The 15,258-nt window shown below is 34.5% G+C and overlaps 2 long non-coding RNA genes across 2 annotated transcripts; one reads left to right on the top strand and one right to left on the bottom strand.

The window, feature by feature from the left end:
* Window positions 1-1,105: 1,105 nt before the first annotated feature.
* LOC125075257 lies at window positions 1,106-2,911 on the bottom strand. Its single transcript, XR_007120185.1, has 4 exons — window positions 2,778-2,911; window positions 2,607-2,690; window positions 2,446-2,520; window positions 1,106-2,053 (listed from the first exon to the last, which is right to left on the bottom strand). It is a non-coding gene; the product is annotated as an uncharacterized LOC125075257 (long non-coding RNA).
* Window positions 2,912-12,451: 9,540 nt separating this feature from the next.
* Window positions 12,452-13,879, top strand: LOC125075315. Its single transcript, XR_007120190.1, has 3 exons — window positions 12,452-12,506; window positions 12,587-12,694; window positions 12,776-13,879. It is a non-coding gene; the product is annotated as an uncharacterized LOC125075315 (long non-coding RNA).
* The last annotated feature ends 1,379 nt before the right edge of the window (window positions 13,880-15,258 follow it).

Below are 15,258 nucleotides of genomic sequence, written 5' to 3'. Positions count from 1 at the left end.
GACTGGATCCAAAGATGTTTCTAAAATCTCATCAGCAGGAATTGAATTCACTAAATCCTGAATCTGAATTTTTTCTTCAACTCTTTATACCGAGTCTTTGGGTATAAGATCCCTTATCTCAACTTCATAAATAAGTTCATCCTTCCTAAGTAAATGATAAGCTATAGGCCATTCCATAATGTAAGGTAAAAAAAAAAGTAAAAAAAACATCAGTTATAAATTATGAATAAGACAACCTCAATGAGCACTCAATGGTAAAAAGAATAAAAAATAGTTTAAATAACTAACAAACACAGTTTTAGCTTGCACTAAAAATTACAAAATGACTATTTTTTCGTATTCCTGACGGCAAACACTTTCATTTGATACCCATATGTGGTAGTATTTCAAATAGCACCTCCGCCTTCTTGGATTCAAGTCACGTGACAATTTTTTTCGTATTCCTGACCGCAAACTTTTTCATTTGATATCTATATCATAGGGGTGGATTTCAAACAGCCAGTCCGCCATCTTGGGGAGGCCGCCATATTGGATTTGGAATGACGTTTCTAGCTAGTCATGTATTGTCATCAAAACTCAGAGTGTGCAAAATTTCATCCATATCGAAGACCGGAAAGTGGTTCAAATTAAAATTCCAAGATTTTCTTACATACACAGTTACAAGTGAAGCTAATATTAGCATGTTAAAAATCAGTAAAAAACCTTGTACTGAACCAGTATAAAAATTTGCAGAACCCTATAGTTGTAAAGAACCACACAAAGTAATATGAATTAAGTTCAAAAATAAATAAAGGACAATGCCCACTCTTAGATTTTAATCTATACATATAAAAAAATTGGAGTGTCTGTTTGCAATATTAAAATAACCGCGTTTTACTAAATGCATGTGTATGTATACACGATATATATACCTAAATAACATTTTTTTTCATTTTTGTCTGTCTGTTTGTTCCGGCTAATCTCTGGAACGGCCGGACCGACTTGGACGGGACTTTCACTGACAGATAGCTGATGTAATAAGGAGTAACTTAGGCTATTTTATATTTTAGATTTATATTTATAATAATAATAAAGTAACGCTTTTTTATTAAATTCAAACGCGCACGAAGTCGCGGGCACAGCTAGTTAAGATAAAATAATATAATATTAGGATAATTTTCAAGTTAAAATTAAGTATAGCCATCACTTCTGTATTATAATGTTATTCATTGTTTGTTTAAATAAGTTATTCTAACTTTACTCTTCCCTCGCAATTATATGAGAACAAAATATATTTTTATGTTAAATTAATAACATTATAATGCGCGTAAATGTATTATCAACAGTGTGTTTCCTTATATGTGTAGTATTGATACCTATAAATCATCATATTGTGCACCTCTTGGAACGCCTACTTGATTAATAAATGTACTAGGGACATGGATATTTCCTACAGAGGTACATAGATTACATTTAAGTTATTTGATGTATATTGTCACGGGGGCAAACATTTATTTCTTGTTTAAACAAGTCTTTATTAAAAATAGTATTTTTATGAAATAATTCAATTAAAAATATTTTAAATTACATAAAAAATCAGAGGGGTGGCCTTTGATGGTATCTGTTAATAGGTGCTAACTAAGTAAACCATCCGTGTAATATATATCAACCATTTTTGCTAAGCAAGCATTTGTAATTAAGCAAGACAAACTAAGCAACACGAGTAATGATATTAGTTGGCATTCAGTTTAAATTTCGACTTAAGAAAAAAAAATAAGCAGGATAGTGCAAACCCTGAACGCAGCGTCCAGAAAGAAACTGTTGTATCAGTGCAAGTACAAAAGCAGTGCAAAGCGGCAATCAATGACAGCAGCAGCAGCAGAAGCAGAAGCAGCGGCAGCAGCAGAAGCAGAAGCAGCGGCAGCAGCAGAAGCAGCGGCAGCAGCACTGGTCAGGCAGCAATTCATCCACAAAACAGCAGCTCCAACTCAGCAAAACTCTTCAGTTGAGTCCACCAACCAATATGTATTTATTTATTGGAATATATTTTTCAAAGTATATAAAAAAACAGGCCCTGTGAACAAAACAACTTGTTATTTATCTTGCGTAAGCACTAAGATCCTAAGAATGCCCTAGATACCGGTACAAGCAAGAATAAGTTATTAAAGTTGAATAATGACTCATAAGATTGAAGTTATTAATATGGTTATTAATATGGATATTAAAAATATGGAAATATATTGCTTAATTTGCCATAATACAATATAGAAAAGCAAGAACTATATTTATATTAACGCAATCATGCCTTTAAACGATTTAAATCACTATAGGATTCGACTTAGGTCACCCAGTACATGGACAAGATCTATATACAGTGTTAAGAGTAAAATATTAGAAAATGAATAGAAATTATTACTGAGCCGTGTAGGATATTAATTATCAAAGGTAATTAATGCATGACCTCACCTCAGGAGTGTTCAAATAAATGAAAATTCGCCAATACTTGTCAGATACTGCACGTGGCCGGTTATTGTACAATGACTGGAATTAAACGGAAAATTGATTAAATATCATTCTATACACAATTAATGTGCATTGATTAAACGAATATAAATTGTTTTACTTACGGTTTAGTAACCTGAACCCCTCAAAAATGGAAATATACATTGATGACGTAGTAACCCTCCGTTTACATATAATTAGTGTATAGTCTGAAACGAATGTAAAAACCAATATACGATATATAGAAACAATATATTAAATGTCAATCTTCTGGAACATTCGCTGAATATACTCACGAAGTATAAATGATTTTATCGTTTTAAGCTGATAAGTGTCGGTAACTCGGTAGGTGACCTGCGCCTGCACAAGTAAGAACAAAGAGTATGTAAAGTAAGAAGGTTAACGACGTGGACAACGCAGTGCTGCCATCTTATAAAACGAACAGATAATAAATATAAAGATGATTACGATACAAAAATCGAAGTTTTGTTAAATAACCGATAAATATTCATAACGATAAATACAATATTTTTATTAAAATTAAAATATTACAAAAATTAAATTTATAGGGTTACAATACAAAGACAGGAATTGAAAGAAAAATTGATTAAATATGACTACCAACACAATTAATGTGTGTCGATTAAAAAAAATATAAATTGTTTTTTTAGGCTTAGTCTAAAAAAATTAAAATATACATTGATGACGTAGGTAACCGCTTACATATAATAATTGGTGTTAGACCCGGAGATGATGACACAAAATTCTAGGTCATTTGTACCAGTATGGCGGTTCTTCAGGGGTAAAATAAGAATATTATACAACATAACATCTGCTTATAAGACAAGATTGCCGCCACCTAGATGTTTGAACCTTTGTATTTATATTCGTTAAATCTCAAACTTACAGGAAAAATTAGTGCCATACTGGTACAAATCGTTTGAATTACGAATAAAATCTTAGGATTTAAAAAAAATATTGTTCACATTCGCCACCTCCCACAGGTATGGCATTATCAGACTTCTATTTATGATCATACAGGGAACTGTTAAAAAAAGTTTCAGGTGGTACAAATCGTTTGGCGCAAAAAAAATACTCCTTTGCAGTGGTATGGCGGCCATTGGGAACTGTCGGAAAAGTATGGCAAGGTGATTTTCGTGAATGGCTACTCGACGATGATACGCTTTGCAAAAATTAGCCTGGTACAAATGGTTGAATTCTTTTATTTAAATTAATGTATTCGCGTCGGTATGGTGGGCTGTAAGTCACACCCGAGAAGTATGGCATTACGCTACCGCCTACTTCTTTTTTTTCGACTATCTGAAAATACAAGCATTTTTGTGGAACAAAACGTTCGACACTCGTTATTTATCCGACGCGTTGATTGACGCCCACGCGATTGGGCCGCGGGTGCGAGCGCTATGACCATCATTTTCCTTTTTGCCTTTACGTAATTAGACAACTGAAGAACCGCCATACTGGTACAAATGACCTAGTATTTTGTGTCATTATCTCCCGGTCCATGTATAATGGACCATAGATAATACATATAAACTGTAATAGAAACGACACATGCGAATCAGCTATTTATTTACCTGCCTTCTCCGCTAGGGGGCGTTGGCTTCTTAGAGCGTGTGAATATATATATATATAATTATGATTAATTTTAATTTTCTTCGAAGGAGGTTGTGTAAAAAATCTACAAAAACAGAAAAACAAACATTAGAAAGAAATGTATGACATTGTGATTTCTGGTTTAGTATAACTTTTATTTGTTGTATAAGATCTTCTAAACATAAACAATGGTAAAAAGTCTACTTTTTATATTTATATTTTTCAGTATTTTTTTTATACATACACTAGCGACCTGTAGGGGTACTGGTCCCTAGCTTACTTGTTGTTACTATTTCTTGAGTAAAAGAACACTTTCTTGCTGGTTGGATCGGAATGATTTTATTTCAAAAATGTGTCGATATATATACAAAATCTAAGAATAATATTATCCAATGAAATAATTTCAGTGCATATTTACAAATTCTTTCGTCCAAAGAAAACGCTTACTTTTCTACCAATAGAAAGTTACAAAATTTACAATGATAAAAATTATGATTCAGCCAATTAAAAGTTATACATTTCAATTGAAAATATTTTGGAAATTAAACTACGAATTAAATGTTCGATTTTTCGACCAATGACGACGCCGCAATTTCGTATGTTCATTTCGTGTGTTGACACGAAAGTCCGATAGAGCGCGCTGGGTAAGCGCCGTGTGCGCTTGCCGATTTTCGCGTAGTATAAATAGCTCCCGAATTTGGTTTTTAATTTAGTCGGAGCGCGTCTCTGGACGTCGACGCATGTATGAATTATAATGTAGAATGCAATTCCTACATCACTCCCCTTCAAGAAAATCGTACCTTAGGTTTGATTTTTCTTCCAGATCTTGTTGTATATTCAGTTGTCGTATCGGGTTGACGAGGTAGTTCTTCTGGTGATGGATTCGTATTGTAGTAGGCTGGTTTGAGTCTATCTAAGCTAACGACTGATGTACGTAAGGGCAATTGAATTTTGAAATATTTATCGTAGCGTTTTAAAACTTTATAAGGACCATCGTACGGCGGCGTAAGCGGAGCTCGAACCATATCATTGCGCACAAACACATGCGTACACGTTGTTAGGTCTTTGTACACGAATTGTTTATGTTGAGAAGTGTGTTTGCGTGGCGCTGGTTGTAGCGTTGCCATGGTTTCCGTTAGGCGGCGTACGTACTCTGTGTCATTTATATTTGATTGTGTAGGCACGAAGAAATCGGCAGGTATTCGTAATGTTGTTCCGTAAGTCATTATTGCAGGACTAAAATTATCTTTTCTTAACGCCGTGCGTAAGCCCAATAGCACGGTGGGTAATTTATCCGTCCATTGTATTATGGCTTCTCGTGCTATCAGTGCCGCTTTTAGTGTTCGATGCCATCGTTCGACTTGGCCATTAGATTGTGGATGATATGCAGTGGTTCGAATTCTTGTTATTCCGAATTTTTTCATTAAGGATTTAAATAGCTCGGATTCGAACTGGCGGCCTTGGTCCGTAGATATGCGTAGCGGGCAACCGAATCGTGCGATCCAGTTTTCATAAAAAACTTTAGCTACATTCTCGGCGGTAATTTCTTGCACCGGCACTGCTTCGGGCCACTTCGTACAGCGATCTATCATAGTGACGCAGTATCGATAGTCGTTTGACGGTGGTAGCGGTCCAATTATATCGATGTGTACATGTTCGAAGCGCTGCGACGGTGGAAATTGGCCTAAGGGTGTTACGACGTGTCGATGTATTTTTGCTCGTTGACAATTAATGCATGCTTTAGTCCATATTCCGACGTCTTTATTCATGTTGGGCCAGAAGTACTTAGTGGTTATTTGTTTTCTTGTGGTCCGTACGCTCGGATGACATAGTTCGTGTTGCGCTTTGAATGCAGCATAGCGATATGTGTTCGGCAGGTACGGCCGCGGTGTGTCGGTAGACAACTCGCACGTGATTGGTTGGCTTATTCCGGGCATCGCGATAGTTGTAAACCGTAAGTTCGGTTGATTTCGAATTGACTTTAATTCTTCGTCATTACTCTGGTCGATTGCTAATTGAGTAAAATCAATTATGGTTGGACACTGGATGTCTTCTACGCGAGAAAGAGCGTCGGCGACTTTGTTTTCTTCGCCTTGTATGTAGTTAATACTTGAACAAAATTGACTGATGAAATGTAGTTGTCGTTCTCTTCGAGGTGTGTCGGTACTCTTAGCTTGGCAATGTAATGCGTAGGCGAGCGGCTTGTGATCTGTGTACACGCTTACTTCGCATCCCTCGATGAGTCGTCGGAAGTGTTTTACAGCTGTATATATTGCTAATAATTCGCGATCATATACACTGTAGCGGCGTTGTGTAGCGCTCATGGCTTTTGAGAAGTAGGCGAGTGGTTTCCATTTATTATTAACTTTTTGTTGTATTACGGCGCCGAGACTATGATCAGAAGCGTCCGTCATAATACTGAGAACACTACCGGGGACTGGATGAGTCAGGGTTGTAGCTTCTAAAATGCTTTGGCGGCAATTTTCAAATGCTGCATCGGCTTCCGGTGTCCAGTCGATCGGTGTTTTATCGTTCTTTTTGCGGTTATGTAAGTACTTATTGAGATGGTGTTGAAGTTCAGCTTGATGTGATAGACAGTCTCGGTAGAAGTTAAGCATGCCGAGAAATCGGCGTAATTCGACTATGGTTTTAGGTTTCGGATATTTTGAAATGGCTTCGATGCGATCTTGAGTAGGTTTTATTCCCTCTGCCGAGACTTCGTAACCGAGAAAATTAATTTTGCTTTTTCCAAACTCACATTTTTCGATTTTCAATGTGACTCCGAATTTTTGTAATCGTTTTAATACGTCATGTAATAATTGAATATGTTTTTCTTCATTTTCTGAATAAAGTAGAATGTCATCGACGAAACAGAAACAATTTTCGACGCCTCTAAGAACTTCGTGCATGAATCGTTGAAATGTTTGACTCGCGTTGCGTAGTCCGAAGGTCATGCAGTTGAATTCGAAGAGGCCGAACGGGGTTATAATTGCGGTTTTCTGTGCATCTTCTTCAGCGATTGGTATCCAGTAGTACGCCATTTTTAAATCAAGCTTTGAAAATACTTTTTTGTTATGCAGTTGATAGGTAAAATCTTGTATGCGTGGTATTGGATAGCGGTCGGGTTGAGTGACCGCGTTTAATCTCCTATAGTCACCGCAGACTCTTAAACCACCGTCCTTTTTCATTACAACATGTAACGGGCTAGCCCACGGACTATTAGATGGTTTACAAATGCCCATTTCCAACATATTCTCGAATTCAGTCTTCGCAGCTTTGTATTTATCCGGCGGAAGCGGACGTGGTCGGGCGAAGAGAGGTGGGCCAGTTGTTTCTATATGGTGGACGACGTTGTGTTTTGAAGGTTGATTGAGAGACATCGGTCGAATTACGTCTGGATATTGCTTCAATATGTGATAGTAGGCTTGGTTAGTCCCGATGACGTGTAATGTTCTTGTTTCAATTTCAGCGCCTGTTGATATTTCAATAGCATCAACTGAGAGATCAGTGACTTTATCTATGAGTTTCTTTTTGTGCAAGTCTATTAGCAACTTGAAATTACGTAGAAAGTCTGCTCCCAGGATCGATGTTTTAACGTCGGCAATAATGAAGGTCCATAGAAAATTACGTCGCAAGCCTAAGTCGAGTTTGACAGTCTTTACGCCATATGTGTTGATTGGTGTATTGTTTGCGGCAAATAATTTGCAGGCGCTTTGAATTAGCGATTTGTTCCGATCTGTTGCTTTTAAAACGGATATATCTGCGCCAGTATCCACAAGGAAACGTTCATTTGAGTTGCGATCGTAGACACATAGGCGGTTGCTTGTGAAGGGGACATCGAGATCCGCCGTCGTCGATGTCGGAGCTAGTTTAAATGATTTGTAGTATCTTTTTTCATTCGCCTGCAACAAGGTGATTCGCAACGTTTTGCTTTGTCGCCGAATCGGTAGTGATATTTGCATTCCCATGTTGCGTCGCCGGGCTTCACAGCTGATTTATTGCGATATGACGAGCTAGGACGAGATCGTGATTGTGAGCGGTAATGTTGTCTTGATTGACGTCTATATTTTGAGCGACCGCGTATCTCGTTTATTTCAAGTGATAGTTTTTCTAATTGTTTTGTTAATATTGCAAATTGAGTAGACACGGCATCGTTTGTCGGTGTTGATGTTGAGATTGCAGCTATTGTCGTAGGCTCGGAGTATTCGACCATCTTGTCCGCCATGGCCGCGAGTGTGTCTAATGACGATTCCGTGTTGACGGACAGTACGACGCGTACCTGAGTGGGTAAATGATTGAGCCACTCGATCCGGAGACCGTCGTTGGTGATCATTCCGGAGCTGAGCTCTCTCATTTTGCGTAGTAGCTGCGAAGGTTTTTGATCACCTAACTGTAGACCGCTGATGAGCTTCTGGAAGTTTTTAACATCAGATTTTTCATATACCGCGAGTAGGCGGTTCTTTAATGTATTATATTTTTCTGTAGCGGGCGTTTCATACAGTATGTCAGTGACGTGCTGTAGGTCTGTCGTTTGCAGCTGTTGCAGGACGTATCTGAACCTCTGGTCATCAGATGTCTTCAAGGGGTCGACGACTGCTTCAAATTGTATAAACCAGGCTCGTGGTAGGTCTCGCCAGAAGGGTAGGATCCTTGACTGGACTGAGATTGCAGCGAGGTCCACTTCAGCAGGGATTCTGCAGTCTTGAGCAGTATTTTCTTCCATTATGAGTCGGCAGGTCACCACTGTAGGGGTACTGGTCCCTAGCTTACTTGTTGTTACTATTTCTTGAGTAAAAGAACACTTTCTTGCTGGTTGGATCGGAATGATTTTATTTCAAAAATGTGTCGATATATATACAAAATCTAAGAATAATATTATCCAATGAAATAATTTCAGTGCATATTTACAAATTCTTTCGTCCAAAGAAAACGCTTACTTTTCTACCAATAGAAAGTTACAAAATGTACAATGATAAAAATTATGATTCAGCCAATTAAAAGTTATACATTTCAATTGAAAATATTTTGGAAATTAAACTACGAATTAAATGTTCGATTTTTCGACCAATGACGACGCCGCAATTTCGTATGTTCATTTCGTGTGTTGACACGAAAGTCCGATAGAGCGCGCTGGGTAAGCGCCGTGTGCGCTTGCCGATTTTCGCGTAGTATAAATAGCTCCCGAATTTGGTTTTTAATTTAGTCGGAGCGCGTCTCTGGACGTCGACGCATGTATGAATTATAATGTAGAATGCAATTCCTACAGACCCGTCCTGGCTTCGAACGAGTGCAATGCTGCCCCTAAATATATTAGAGAATGTCTTACAACGTTCCCAGTTTTTCAGTCGTTAGCCAACACAAACCGCTGTGTTTCTGCGTTGTATGTGCATCTTCGAAAATATTCATTTAAATTATATGCTGTAAAGTAACAAACATTATAACTTGTATTTATTGATATGTCATTAGAACACATGAATCTTAACCAGATATTGCGGGTTCATACCCAGACAAGTACCATTGAATTTTCGCGTGCTTAATTTTTGTTTATAATTCATTTCTAACAGGCTTAAAACTTGGCACCCATTTAGATCTCACTTCTTTTGTTGTTGAAGTCAACAACCAAGGCCTATATCATAAAATTGAACTTGGCTCTCATTTCACATTTAGGTTTTGATGGATCATTACCTTTTGTACATAAATTATTAGTAATTACTTATTTATAATCACATTAATACCAAATTGTCTTTGTTAAAATATTGTATTTAGGAAAATATAAAAGAAAATAGTCTATAGTCAGCCTATAGAAAATAGTTAGCCTAGCACCCCATGAATTCTGTATATTTCTTGGAGTTATAAAAAGTTATTTACCTATTCATCAATCCCAAATATCCCTTAACAAAAGTGAAAAGTGCAAATTTAGCTCTTTCAAGTGCAATTTTTACATCCCATTTTGGTCCCTTTTACACCGAAAATAAAATATATTTTTATCATCAAATTTTTCATTTGCAATGAGGTTGAGTGAGCAATTTTTAAAATTATTCTAAATATTAAATAATTTGTAGTTACTGATTTGAGAACACTGTGACAGACAGGTCACCAAAAGGTTTTAGTTTTTTTCACTACACAAGAAATAGCAGCAATTTAATTTAATTTAAACTTTTTATTACACACATATTTTTTCACATGGGTTTGAAACATTTAGAGAAATTAATAATCCTTTGTACCAACCTGCCACAATTTTTTGTTTTATGCTTTTTTAGTAGCCTGATCCATCAAAACTGCAGTGGCAGTCTCAATAATTTTTTCTTCGGATTGATGCAGTCGTAGAAATATCATCTGTAACAACAAGAATTATGTTATAATTTTCCTCTACAATGATCTTTTTATCTATTTAGGTTATACAGTTAAGTTAAATTATAAAGTTGCGTCATAAATGGCAATAGTTGTTATTGTAATGTATTAATAAATTATTTTGATTCTCTAAATATGTTGTCAGTGAGTGATTGATTAAAATAATATTTGTAAGTATGTCAACCAATTCTCACCTCTCTTAATATACAGAGTTGGAATAGCATTCCTTGTTAGCCTGTTGCTTGGTAATATGTAATAATTTTCAAAATGTTCATTGCATAACCTCAATTGGTTATAGGTACATATTTCCTTTCCTGTAGTGTCATTCTCTAATACTGCTTTCCAAATTTGTAATGTATTGATGATGTAGCACCACTGGAACTCTTTAAAAAGATTTTAAACTCATCAGCCCTGGTTACATAACATCTCAACAAAGCCTATATGTTACCCTGAGTTAACTATAGTATATTAGTGAAAACTGCATCCAAATCGGTAAAGCCGTTTCCGAGATTAGCGGTAACAAACGAACAGATAAACAGACAAAATTCTAAAAATCACTTTTTTGTGATCTATTGCGTTAATAAATTGTTTTCTCAAATATCTTCTATGTACAGATATTGATCAGTTACGATTTTATTATACAGGGTTATTGGTAATTCGACGTATTCCCGTTAGGAGGTGAGAGGGGTGACTATTTGCGATAATTATAACCGCCATATGCATGATGCAAAAGTTAACCATTTTTGAGTTATCACGTTTTTTAGTTTTTTCCAAAATATGTCAAAAATGCAACTTCAAAAATGTATTTAAAAAAAGTATCAATTAAAATCTATTTTTTTCTTCTGATTTATAAAAACGATTAAGCACTGGTTATTTGTCAATATTAAAATAGTAATTATCCGTCCAAATTTAAAAATGCGAGACGGAAAAAGAAATTATTTCAATATATTTTTGATTTTTTTTTCCACAAAAATGCCTTAAAAACTAAAAAAAACGTTATGAAACTTGTCCTGCAGATTATTTTAATAACATAACCGTTTTCTTAGCTTTCAGAGGTTTTTTTCCAAATAAGACGCGACATCCGCATTAAGCACGAATCTACAAAAAATATCTCTCTTTTCAGGCAACATCATTGAACAACATTTCATGTAACATCTATTGAATGGAATAGCCGATTTGAACAATCCAAATTGTAATCTATATGAATGGAAACAGTGTGATTTATTTGGATAAGGATTTAAACAGACTCGTTATTTCTATTAATTTTTAAAAAGTGGTTATTGTTACATAACGATAATAGTTGAGCATATGGTATCACAAAGTTTTTTACAGCATTTAATATAAATGAATATTATCGAAGATATTGTCACAGTAAAAAATATTTTTATCATTTTTAGCTTTTTCATAATTATTTCAAACGTCACAAAAGTGTCAATTCGATTGAATCCAGGCCGTTAACCTATTTCTTACTTCCCATACTTCGGTGTTACCAAGAACCAATCTATCTTCTTAAAATTTCAATAATAAAATAAATTACATTTATTTTAACGGTTCAGTGAAATAATTATTACAAATGTAATTTTTCATTCGTTTCCTGTATTTGTTTGGAATTCATTTTGCATCGTTTCAAATCAATTTATTAGCTGTCATCTAATATAAAGGTTTAAAAAATATCGGAGAAATATGATGACAGTTTTCTTTTGCCTTTTGGCTTTTATTATATTAAATAATTATTCTATAATTATTTCTTTGATTTAAATATGGGTATCATTCCTTTTTAATTTAGGGTATTATTGGTAGTGATACTGGCCACATTCCCTAAGCCTTTCAAAGTTTCAAGAACTTTCGTTTTCGTTGTTTCGTTGGCTTAGCACCGAATTCAAACTTTAAATTCTATATACTGACTATATCGGTGAGTTACCCTAATAGTTGACTTTCTCAATTTGTGATTGATTAGTATTTCAGTGCTTTAATAGCATATACCTTTACAGAATATATTTATAATGGAGTTTTGAAGTTTGATATAACTTTTTATTTGTTTCTACCGACCTTTAACAATTGTAAGTCTTTAATTCCTGTTTTTGGTTAAATGCGTTAGCAATTCAAAAAGTCGTAATCATGTTCAGTTTGTGGTTTACAGTGATTTATGACCCGTTGGAATGATTCTCCGGAGTTGAAATCGTCATTTAAAGTAAGCAGGACTTTCAAGCTCCAGAAGGTAAATTCATGCTTACACCCCTCGTTAAAGGTATCTATCTATTTAAAGGTATCGTTAATTTATCTTTTAGCTATTTACATATTTATCGAACCTGTATATTTCGTATTTCAGGAGATTTTATTTTTACCCACCACATGGATTAGAAATTTTAAGCTGAAATATTAAGTGTGGACAGCTGCAGTTTCCTGGTCAAGTGTGTCCAGATTCCTGCTGGTGCTACTCCAATGATGGCCTGCCGGTTCCTTTAAATATGTGCATAATCCACGTGTACTGGAAATATGGTGATACCCTCTTTTATTTTTATACAACTTAGTTTACACCGGCCTGGCGAACAGTGTTCTGAATTATACATAAAATCATTTACTTGTCAGTGGCGCCTAAGTATAATTTTATTTAACACTAACGGCCCATCCTCTATTCTCAAGGGTGGACATAAGATTGTTTTTTATATTTTTACCTTTTATTTTTTGTTGCTTTTTAAACACAGTACCAGATTTTCTATTTATACCTACAATACGAATTTGTTCATCGTTTATTTTATTTATTTAAGTAACATATTTAATCTTTAGGGAGAGAGATTTTTTTCTATTGCTATGGCATTTTGACGGAAGATATTTTAGGGCACTTTTTTGTACCTTGGTTTATGTCACTTAAGTTTTATTAAGGATCCCAAATCTTTTCTAGCAATAAATATAGCCTTTGTTACGCAGGGTAAATATAGCTTTCCAATGCTGAAAGAATTTTTGAAATGGGCACAGTATTTTTGAGTTAATTAATTCTTTACATACAAACACACTTAAATACATTTTTTTCCTCTTTATAATAGTAGTATAGATAGATTTTTCAAATGTTCTCTTTCCTAAGTGACCCATGCTGAGTCTAGCTGGCATAATTTTTAGTTATAGAATAACACCTATAACTAAATTTAAAAACTGTAAATCTAAATTAAGATCTATATTTGTAATAACAATAAGTATAACCTACCAATATATTTGGTTACTTGTAATTAAATATATAACCAATAACTGCCTCCATCTCCTTCCACCTCCTTTATTTAAAATAACAGTGGCACCACTGTATGCATTTTTTATATTAAAATAAGGTGTTTGAAAATCAATGCTTAATATTATTATTGTATTAAAATTATTCTAAGGATTTAACAAGTACTGTTTTAATAATTGTGTCAATTTGTATAGGTGCTTCAAATTAACTTTACAACTTTTAATATTGCATTTAAAGTATTTAGAATACTTTGTTTAATTTTAATTATAATTATGACAGGTTTATTATTAAGTAACTTACATTTACTGTACAGGTCAGACAGGTCGACTTATATATTTTACTATCAGTATTTGATATGAACAATTATTTTTTATATGAACAATAACTTTTGAAAATTTAATTTTATTCGAACTTTGATTAATAATTATTTATTTTTTGATATTTATTCATAGTACTTTGTGTGGTTCTTGGGTATTACAACTTTTAGAGTACTGCAAATTTTTATTCTGGTTCAGTACAATATTGTTTTACTGTTTTTTTTTTTTGAAAAATATTTTTTTTTTCTATTGAGTGCTAGAGTTGTCACATAGTTGTGTGTTCATAGTTTATAGATTGTTTTTTTTTTTTTATATTACATCACGCCTATAGCTTATCATTAATTTAGGAAGAATTTAATTTGAAAGTAATCATTGTCTTTTGAATGTTGATAATTTGTTTCAATGCTTTAGAAAAATTCTTGAAGAAGCCGGTACTAATAATTCTACCAATGTATCATATCACCTGCTTTAGTTAATGATTTTCCTATTTCTAATATTTCTTGTTTGGCTGATAAATCAATTGCTCAAATCAATCAATCAATTGCTTAAATTTAAAGTATAATGGCAAAACTTGTGTCCAATTTTTTATTCTTAGACTTGAAGATCTTTGTCTTGCTCGAGGTATTTCTGATAACATTCTATTTCAGTCAGCTGGTGAACTTTATTCGGATGAAATTTAAACTTGGTACCGTAGTGTTCACTGATTGGCAGAGTTTGAAGAAGAAAATGATTGAAGATTTTTTACCTTTAGACTATGATGAACATCTGTTATCTGAGATTCGTTTTCGAATGCTGGGTCTGTCAGAGTCTTATTGACTCCAGAATATTGATAATTCACAGCAACTTCGAGATAAATGTAAAATATTAGATTTTCCTTTTAAACAAGTAAAAGACTTGAGGGAACCACTGAAGATTGATGCTCATAATTTAGCTCCGGATTTAGCTTTTAAATGGTATAAATCTTTCAAAATCGATATGGTGCGCGGTAAAACTTAAGGTAAAAGGTTTGTTTTGTTTTTGTTGTAGGATTAAGGGACATAGTTTTAAGTATTTGTAAGTCTAAGGAGATTGTTTGTTTTCGTTGTGGTACTAAGGGCATCACCGCTAAACATTAACAGCCTGTAAATTTCCCACTGCTGGAGTAAGGTTTGGAGCATATTCCACCACGCTGCTCCCATGCGGGGGTTAGTGGATAGACATGGCAGAATTTCGTTTAATTTAGACACATGCAGGTTTCCTTACGATGTTGTCCTTTACCGCCGAGCATGAGATGAA

The sequence above is a fragment of the Vanessa atalanta genome, chromosome 30 (assembly GCF_905147765.1).
Source record: "Vanessa atalanta chromosome 30, ilVanAtal1.2, whole genome shotgun sequence".
Taxonomy (NCBI): domain Eukaryota; kingdom Metazoa; phylum Arthropoda; class Insecta; order Lepidoptera; family Nymphalidae; genus Vanessa; species Vanessa atalanta.
This window is presented reverse-complemented; position numbering and strand designations above follow the sequence as displayed.